The following is a 9334-nucleotide window of genomic DNA, read 5'->3' on the forward strand; positions in this document are numbered from 1 at the left end:
TATATCTATTCATGAGACGGCTCTTATTCTCTAGGATATATTCCCAGGAGTGGAGTTGCTGGATCATATGGTACTTCTATTTCTAGCTTTTTAAGGAAGCATCAAATCAATTTCCAAAGCGGTTGTACCATTATACATTCTCACCAACAGTGTATAAGTGTTCCAGTCTCTCCACACCCTCTCTAACATTTATCATTTGGTGTTTTTTAGATTAATGTTAGCCTTATTGGGTGAGATGGAATCTCATTGTAGTTTTTTTGGCTTTAACAAAGAGAAATTTGCTTCTTCAGAGTAAAGTAGGCTAAAAGTCCAAATTCAGGGCATCAGCTCCAGGTGAAGTCTTTCTCTCTCTGTCGGCCTTCTCATCAATGTTCCCCCTGATTAGGAGCTTCTCTGCACAGGGACCCCGTGTCCAAAGGACACGCTCTGCTCCCGGAACTGCTTTCTTGGTGGTATGAGATCTCCGATTCTCCACTTGTTTCCCTTTCCTTTTATCTCTCACCACCTCCCCCTCCTTTACCTCAAATACCGGGCTCCGTGCGTCATCCCTGCCTCTTCCTGAGAGGCTGCGGAGCTCTGCTCGAGCATGGAACTGCTTCCCAGTCTGGTCTGCCACACTGGTAGGATTCCGGGACTTTTGTTTGTTTGTTTGCTTTGAATTGTTTGTTTTCTTTTCCCTCTCTTGAGTTGGGAGCCCGCCCTGGCCAGGCGGTGCTCTCTCATTGTAGTTTTGATTTGCATTTCTCTAATGGCTAATGATCTTGAGCATTTTCTCATGTATCCGCTAGCCGCCTGAATGTCTTCTTCAGTGAGGTGCCTGTTCATATCCTTTGACCATTTTTTAGTTGGGTCATTTTTTTGTTGTTGTTGAGGTTTTGCAATATCTTGTCGATTTCAGAGATTAGATGCTGAACGGATTTTTCATAGCCAATTTTTTTCCCCAGTCTGTAGGTTGTCTTTTTACTCTTTTGGTGAAGTTTTTTGATGAGCATAAGTGTTTGATTTTTAGAAGCTCCCAGTTATCTAGTTTCTCTTCTTGTGTTTGTGCTTTGTTACTTATGGTTTGCATTGTGTTTATGCCACGTATTAGGGCTCCTAGCATTGTCCCTATTTTTTCTTCCATGATCTTTATCACTTTAGATTTCATATTTAGGTCTTTGATATATTTTGAGTTAGTTTTTGTGCCTGGTATGAGGTATGTGTCTGCTTCATTGTTTTGCAGATGGATATCCAGTTATGCCAGCACCATTTGTTAAAGAGACTGTCTTTTCCCCATTTAATGGACTTTGGGCCTTTGTCAAATATCAGCTGCTCATAGGTGGATGAATTTACGCCTGGACTCTCAATTCTGTTCCATTGGTCTATGTATCTGTTGTTGTACCAGTACCATGCAGTTTTGACTACCATATCAGTATAATAAGTTCTAAAATCAGGTAATGTGAGGCCTCTAACTTTGTTCTTCTTCTTCAGTAATGCTTTACTTACCTGGGGCCTCTTCCCTTTCCATATGAGGTTGGTGATTTGTTTCTCCATCTCATTAAAAAATGCCGTTGAATTTGGATCAGGATTGCACTGTATCTGTACATCACTCTGGGTAGAATTGACATTTTCACAATGTTGACTCTTCCTATCCATGAACAAAGTATGTTTTTCCACTTACGCATGTTTCTTTTGGTTTCTTGCAGTAGTATCTTGTAGTTTTCATTGTATAGGTCTTTTACGTCTCTGGTTAGGTTTATTCCTAAGTATTTTATCTTCTTGAGGTCTATTGTAAATGGTATTGATTTGGTCATTTCCTCTTGTGATTCCTCTCTTTGTGGTGTAGAGGAATCCAACTGATTTTTGTATGTTGATCTTGTATCCTGATACTTTGCTGAAATCTTCTATTAGTTCCAGTAGTTTTCTTGAGGATTCTTTGGGGTTTTCTGTGTATAAGATCATATCATCTGCAAATAGACATACTTTTACTTCTTCCTTACTAATTTGGATGCGCTTTATTTCTTTTTCTAGCCTAATTGCTCTGGCTAGGACCTCCAGCACAGTGTTGAATAAAAGCAGTTATAAAGGGAATCCTTGTCTGGTTCCCATTCTCAAGGGGAATGCTTTCAGACTCTTTCCATTTAGGATGATGTTGGCTGTTGGCTTTGTATAAAAGCCCTTTAGTATGTTGAGGAATTTCACTTCTATTCCTGTTTTGCTGAGATTTTTTATCATGAATGAGTGTTAGACTTTGTCAAATGTCTTTTGTGCATCAATTGATAATATCATGTGGTTCTTGTATTTTATTTTATTTATTTAATGGATTACACTGATTGTTTTTCTAATGTTGAACTATCCCTGCATACCTGGTATGAATTCCTCTTGGTTATGATGAATTATTTTTTTGATACGTTGTTGAATTCTATTGGGGGGAATTTTATTGAGGATTTTTGCATCAATGTTCATGAGGGATATTGGTCTGTAATGTTCTTTTTTTGTAGTGTCTTTACCTGATTTTGGTATCAGGGTTATGCTGGTTTCATAGAATGAGTTTGGGAGTATTCCATCCTTTTCGGTACTCTGAAATACCTTTATTAGTAGTGGTGTTAAATCTTCTCTGAAAGTTTGGTAGAATTCTCTAGTGAAACCGTCCAGGCCAGAGCTTTTTTTTGTTGGGAGTTCTTAAATTACCTTTTTAATCTCTTCTTTTATTATCGGTTTATTTAGTTGTTCTACCTCTGTTTGTGTTAGTTTAAGTAGCTAGAGTGTTTCTAGACATTTGTCCATACCCTCTAGGTTTTCAAATTTGTTAGAGTACAATTTTCCATAGTATTCTGTTATGGTACTTTTAGTTTTGGTTGGGTTTGTTGTGATATCTGCCTATCTCATTTCTTATTTGAATTATTTGCTTCTCCTGTTTTTCTTCTGTCAGTTTGGCCAAGGGTTTACTGATTTTGTCAATCTTTTCAAAGAATAACCTTTTGGTCTTGTTAACTCTTTCAATTGTTTTTCTATTCTCTATTTCACTATAAATTGACCTCTGAGCACTGCTTTTGATGTGTCCCAAAGGTTCTGGTAGAATGTGTTTTCTTTCTCATTTGATTCTGTGAATTTCTTTATTCCATCCTTAATTTCTTCTATAACCCAGTAATTTTTGAACAAAGTGTTGTTCAGTTTCCATGTGTTTGTTTTTTTTCTCCTTGCTTTTTCTGATATTGATCTCTACTTTTATGGCTTTATGGTCAGAAAAGATGCTTTGTAATATTTCAATGTTTTGGATTCTGTTAAGTCTTGCTTTATGGCCTAATGCATGGTCTATTCTGGAGAATGTTCCATGCGCATTGTAAAAGAAAGTATACTTGGCTGCTGTTGGGTGTAGTCTTCGTATATGCCTATAAGATCAAGTTGTTTGATTGTGACATTAGATCTTCCGTTTCTTTACTGAGCTTCTTTCTGGATGTCCTGTCCTTCACTGAAAGTGGTGTGTTAAAGTCTTCTACTATGATTGTGGAGCTGTCTGTCTCTCTTCAATGCTGCTAGAGTTTATATATTTTGGAGCCCTGTCGTCGGGTGTATAAATATTTATTATGGTATATCCTCCTGGTGTATTGACCCTTTAATCATTATATAGTGTCCTTTCTTATCCTTTGTGGTGGATTTTACTTTAAATTCTATTCCGTCAAAGATTAACATTGCCACTCCTGCTCTTTTTTCAGTATTGTTTGCTTGATATATTTTTTCCATTCTTTGAGTTTTAGTTTGTGTCTTTAAGTCTAAGCTGTGTCTCTTGTAGGCAGCATATGGATGGATCGTGTTTTATTAAGCTGCCACTCTCTGTCTCTTTATTGGTGCATTTAGTCCATTTACATTCAGCATAATTATTGATAGGTATGAGTTTAGTGCTCTCATTTTGATGTCTTTTTTTGTGCGTTGTTGACAGTTTCTTTGTTCCACTTAATTTTCTATGCTGAGTCATTTATCTTTATGTATTTTTTCACTGTTGTTGATTTTGTATTTGCTGACTCTTTATATTTTTCTTGTTTTTTATTTTGACTTGCAGGATTGTTAGTTTCCTTTGTGGTTACTTTAATATTTACCCCTATTTTTCTAAGTTTATATCAGTCTTTTATTTCTTTATATTGCTTAGACTTCCTCTCCATATGAAAAATCTATGTCTATATTTTTTAAGTATCTCTTTTTTGTTTAATGTTGTCATCTTTTACATAATGACATCTATTTCCCTATTTTCAGTGTTTTAGCTTTGATTTATTTTTGTGACTTCCCTATCTGGGTTGATATCTGATTGCTCTGTCCTGTGTTCCAGTCTTGGTTTGTTATTTGATGTTATTGATTTTCTAACTGGAGGACTACCTTTAGTATTTTTCGTATTTTTGGTTTGGTTTTTGCAAATTCCCTAAACTTCTGTTTATGTGGAAATGCCCTAATCTCACCATCATATTTGAGAGACATTTTTGCTGGATATATAGTTTTTGGCTGGTAGTTTTTTTCCTTCAAGCCTTTATATACGTCATCCCATTGCCTTCTTGCCTGCATGGCTTCTGCTGAGTAGTCTGAGCTTATTCTGATTGACTCTCCTTTGTAGATGACTTTTCATTTATCCCTAGCCACTCTTAAAATTCTCTCTTTATCTTTGCTTTTGGCAAGTTTGATTATAATATGTCTTGGTGACTTTCTTTTGGGATTTACCTTATGTGGGGTTTGATGGGCATCTTGGATAGATTTCTTGTCATCTTGCACGATATTAGGGAAGTTTTCTGCCAAAAAATCTTCAACAATTCTCTCTGTATTTTCTGTTACCCCTCCCAGCCCCACCCTGCTCTGGGACTGCAATCACTTGTAGGTTATTCCTCTTGATAAAATCCCACATAATTCTTAGGGTTTCTTCATTTTTTAAAAATACTTTTATCTGATTTTTCCTCAAATAAGTTAGTGTCAAGTGCTTTAACCTCAGTCTCACTAATTCTGACTTCCATTGCCTCAATTCTGCTTCTATGACTTTCTATTGAGTTGTCTAATTCTGAAATTTTATCATTAATCTTCTGGATTTCTGACTGCTGTCTCTCTATGGATTCTTGCAGCCCGTTAAATTTGTCATTATGCTCTTCTTTAATCTTCTTAATTTCCTCTATTGCCTGTTCTGCGTTTTGTTTAATTTCCTTCCTAATATCTTGAAGAGTTCTGTGTATTAATCTTTTGTATTCTGCCTCTGGTAATTCCAAGAAATTTTCTTCCTCTAGAAAAATTCTAGATTATTTTGGGAGCTTGCTGAAGTCATCATGGACCGCATCTTTATGTGATTTGATATTGACTGTTGTCTCTAAGCCATCAGTAAGTTATTATATTTATTTATTTCATGTTTGCTTACTGTGCCTTAGCTTCTTGTTTTGTTTTATTTTGATATGTCCAAATAGGCTGTTTGTGTGAGCTAGCCCAGTCACCAGCACCCTTGAAGCTCCAATGTTCTGCCCCCAGGTGGACAGACCTGCTACTAATTATGTGAGCCCAGGAGTCTGCCAACTCCTCCTGTATGGATTCAGCTCAGGTGTCCAGGTAGTTGGCCACCAAGTGTGTAGTGCAGGATCTCACCTATGGTTGTAGACAGGCATGGGTGATTGGTGTAGGCATAGGCATCTGCCTGCAACAGGGGGACACAGGCTGAGCAAGGAAGGGAGCTGATGGCCACCCCTAAGTGTCCAGGAGGAAAATGTCCCTGTCTTCTAGAGTGTGTATGTGGGTGGGTTTTGTAGCCAGACTAGGAGCATCCAATACTGGTGGCTGTAAGGACTGGGGGGTACATCTTATTCTTGGACTCCCGTCACTGGTGGCTAGGTGGCATGGGTGAAGACCCTGCTTAATGGGCAGAGCAATGTTAAATGTCAAGAACCTGCCACTTCACAGCTGAGGTATTTGAAGTTAGACTTCAGGTATAAAGCCAGTTGTACTGCAATAATGAGGGCCTACACTGTTGAAATGGGCCTACACAAGTCTATGCAGGGGGAAAGACACTCAAAGTCCATGGATCACTTACACCTGTGCCTAGGCAAAGGAGCTGTGCCTACTCTGAGTTCCTGGCTTAGGGGAGCTGGTAGATGATTTTTTCTCCCTTTTATTAATTTGTTCACTCTCCAAGGCCAGGAGAACTGCTCAGGGTGCGTGACAGGTCTTACTTCCGGCCCAGGGGACTCGACAATTGCTGAAGCTAGTCTGGGACCCAGTACAGAGCAGGAGCGAGGAGGTAAATCAATCTACAGTAGTAAGTTGTATCTTGAATCAATCTGTTTTGAGATATGAAAGAGAGAATTGAGCAGAGAGGAGTGGGACCTCATGCCACCATGAAAGAAGTGCTGACAAGTGGAACTAGTCCTTTAGACCAGGGGTCCCTGTGCTGAGAAGATCCTAGACCAGGGGAAAATTGATGACAAGGATCTTCCCCCAGAACTGACAGAGAGAAAGTCTTCCCCAGGCCCTAGTGCCCTGAATTTGGGCTTCTAGCCTCCTAGAGTGTGAGAGAATAAATTTGTTTGTAAAAGCAATCCACTTGTATTTCTGTTATAATAGTGCTAGATAACTAAGATACCCCTCAAAAAAAAAAAACAAAAAAACAAAAAAACAAAAACTCAGATTTAAAAATCTTTGAACATTGGAAAAAGGATACATTTAAAAAAATATTATTTTATTGTACTTTAAGTGAAAGTTTACAATTCAAGTTAGTCACTCATACAAAAATTTATACATACATTTTTATGTGACCCTAACTGCTCTACCTATACTGTGACAGCACATTCCTCCTTTCCACCCCAATATCCCGTGTCCATTCAACCAGCTCCTGACCCTCTCTGCCTTCTCATCTCACCTCTGGACAGGAGCTGCCCATTTAGTCTCATGTATCTACTTGAGCTAAGAAGCACACTCTTCACGAGTAAAATTTTTGTCCCATAGTCCAGTCTAATCTTTGGCTGAAGAGTTGGCCTCAGGAATGGTTTTAGTGCTGGGTTGACAGTCTGGGTGCCATGCTTTCCAGGGTTCCTCCAGTCTCAGTCAGACCATTAAGTCTGGTATTTTCACTAGAATTTGAGTATTGCATCCCACTTTTCTGCTGCTCCAACAGGGACTGTCTGTTGTGTTCCCCGTCAGGGTGGTCATTGGTGGTAGCCGGGCACCATCTAGTTCTTCTGGTTTCAGGCTGTTGCAGTCTCGGAATTATGTGGCCCTTTCTGTCTCTTGGGATAATGCTTTCCTTGTGACTTTGGTGTTCTTCATTCTCTTTTACTCCAGGTGGGTTGGGACCAATTGATGCAGGCCGCTCATTAGCTTTTAAGACCCCAGATGTCACTCACCAAAGTAGCATGCAGAACATTTTCTTAATAAACTTTGTTATGTCAATTGACCTAGATGTCCCCTGAAAGCATGGTCCCCAGACCTCTGCCCCTGCTACTCTGTCCCTCGAAGTGTTTGGTTGTATTCAGGATACTTCTTAGCTTTGTTTTAGTCCAGTTGTGCTAACTTCCCCTGTGATGTGTGCTGTCATTCCCTTCACTGAAGATAATTCTTGTCTACTACCTAGTTAGTGAATATCCCTTTCCCTCCCTCCCCATCCTAGTAACCATCAAAGAATGTTTTCTTCTCTATTTAAACCTTTTCTTGAGTTCTTATAATAGTGGTCTTATACAATATTTATCCTTTTGTGACTGACTAAATTCACTCAGCATAATGCTTCCAGATTCCTCCATGTTATAAAGTGTTTCATGAATTCATCGTTGTTCTTTATCGTTGTGTAGTATTCCATTGTGTGAAGATACCATAATTTGTTTATCCATTCGTCCATTGATGAGCACCTAGGTTGTTTCCATCTTTTTGCTGTTGTGAACAGTGCTGCAATGAACATGAGTGTGCATATATCTATTCTTGTGATGGCTTATTTCTCTATGAAATATTCCAAGGAGCAGGATAGCTGGATCGTATGGTATTTCTATTTCTAGCTTTTTAAGGAAGTGTCAAATAGATTTCCAAAGTGGTTGTACCATTTTACATACCCACCAACAGTGTATAAAGCTTTTCAGTCTCTTCACAACCTCTCCAACATTTATTATTTTGTTTTTTGGATTCATGGTAGCCTTATTGGGGTGAGATTGTATCTCATTGTATTTTTGATTTGCATTTCTCTAATGACTAATGATCTTGAGCATTTCTTCGTGTGTCTGTTAGCCGCCTGAATGTCTTCTTTGGTGAAGTGCCTGTTCGTATCCTTTCCCATTTTTTAATTGGGTTATTTGTCTTTTTGTTGTTGAGGTTTTGAAGTATCTTGTAGATTTTAGAGATTAGTCTATAGGTTGTCTTTTGACTCTTTTGATGAAGTCTTTTGATGAACATAACTGTTTGATTTTTAGGAGCTCCCAGTTATCTAGTTTCTCTTCTGGTTTTTGTGCACTGTTACTTATAGTTTGTATTCTGTTTATGCCATCTGTGAGTTATCCTAGAGTTGTCCCTACTTTTTCTTCCATGATCTTTATCATTTTAGATTTCATATTTAGGTCTTTGATACATTTTGAGTTAGTTTTTGTGCATGGTGTGAGGTATGGGTCTTGTTTCATTTTTTTGTAGATGGATATCCAGTTATGCCAGCACCATTTGTTAAAGAGACTGTCTTTTCCCAATTAACGGACTTTGGGCCTTTGTCAAACATCAGCTCTCCATAGGTGGATGAATTTATCTCTGGATTCTCAATTCTGTTCCATTGGTCTCTGTATCTTTTGTTGTACCAGTATCAGGCTGTTTTGACTACTGTGGTCATATAATAGGTTCTAAAATCAGGTAATGTGAGGCCTCCAACTTTGTTCTTCTTCTTCAGTGATGCTTTACTTACCTGGGGCTTCTTCCCTTTCCAAATGAAGTTGGTGATTTGTTTCTCCATCTCAATAAAAAATGCTGTTGGAATTTGGATTGGGATTGCATTGTATCTGTAGATCACTTTGGGTAGAATTGACATTTTCACAATGTTGAGTCTTCCTGTCCATGAACAAGGTATGTTTTTCCACTTATGCAGATCTCTTTTGATTTCTTGCAGTAGTGCCTTGTTGTTTTCCTTGTATAGGTCTTTCATGTCTCTAGTTAGGTTTATTCCCAAGTATTTTATCTTCTTGGGGTCTATTGTAAATGGTATTGATTTGGTGATTTCCTCTCTTTGTAGTGTAGAGGAATCCAACTGATTTTTGTATGTCGATCTTGTATCCTGATACTTTGCTGAAATCTTCTATTAGTTCCAGTAGTTTTCTTGAGGATTCTTTGGGGTTTTCTGTGTATAAGAGCATATCATCTGCAAATAGAGATACTTTGA

Source organism: Trichechus manatus, unplaced genomic scaffold (genome assembly GCF_000243295.1).
Source record: "Trichechus manatus latirostris isolate Lorelei unplaced genomic scaffold, TriManLat1.0 scaffold00053, whole genome shotgun sequence".
NCBI lineage: Eukaryota > Metazoa > Chordata > Mammalia > Sirenia > Trichechidae > Trichechus > Trichechus manatus.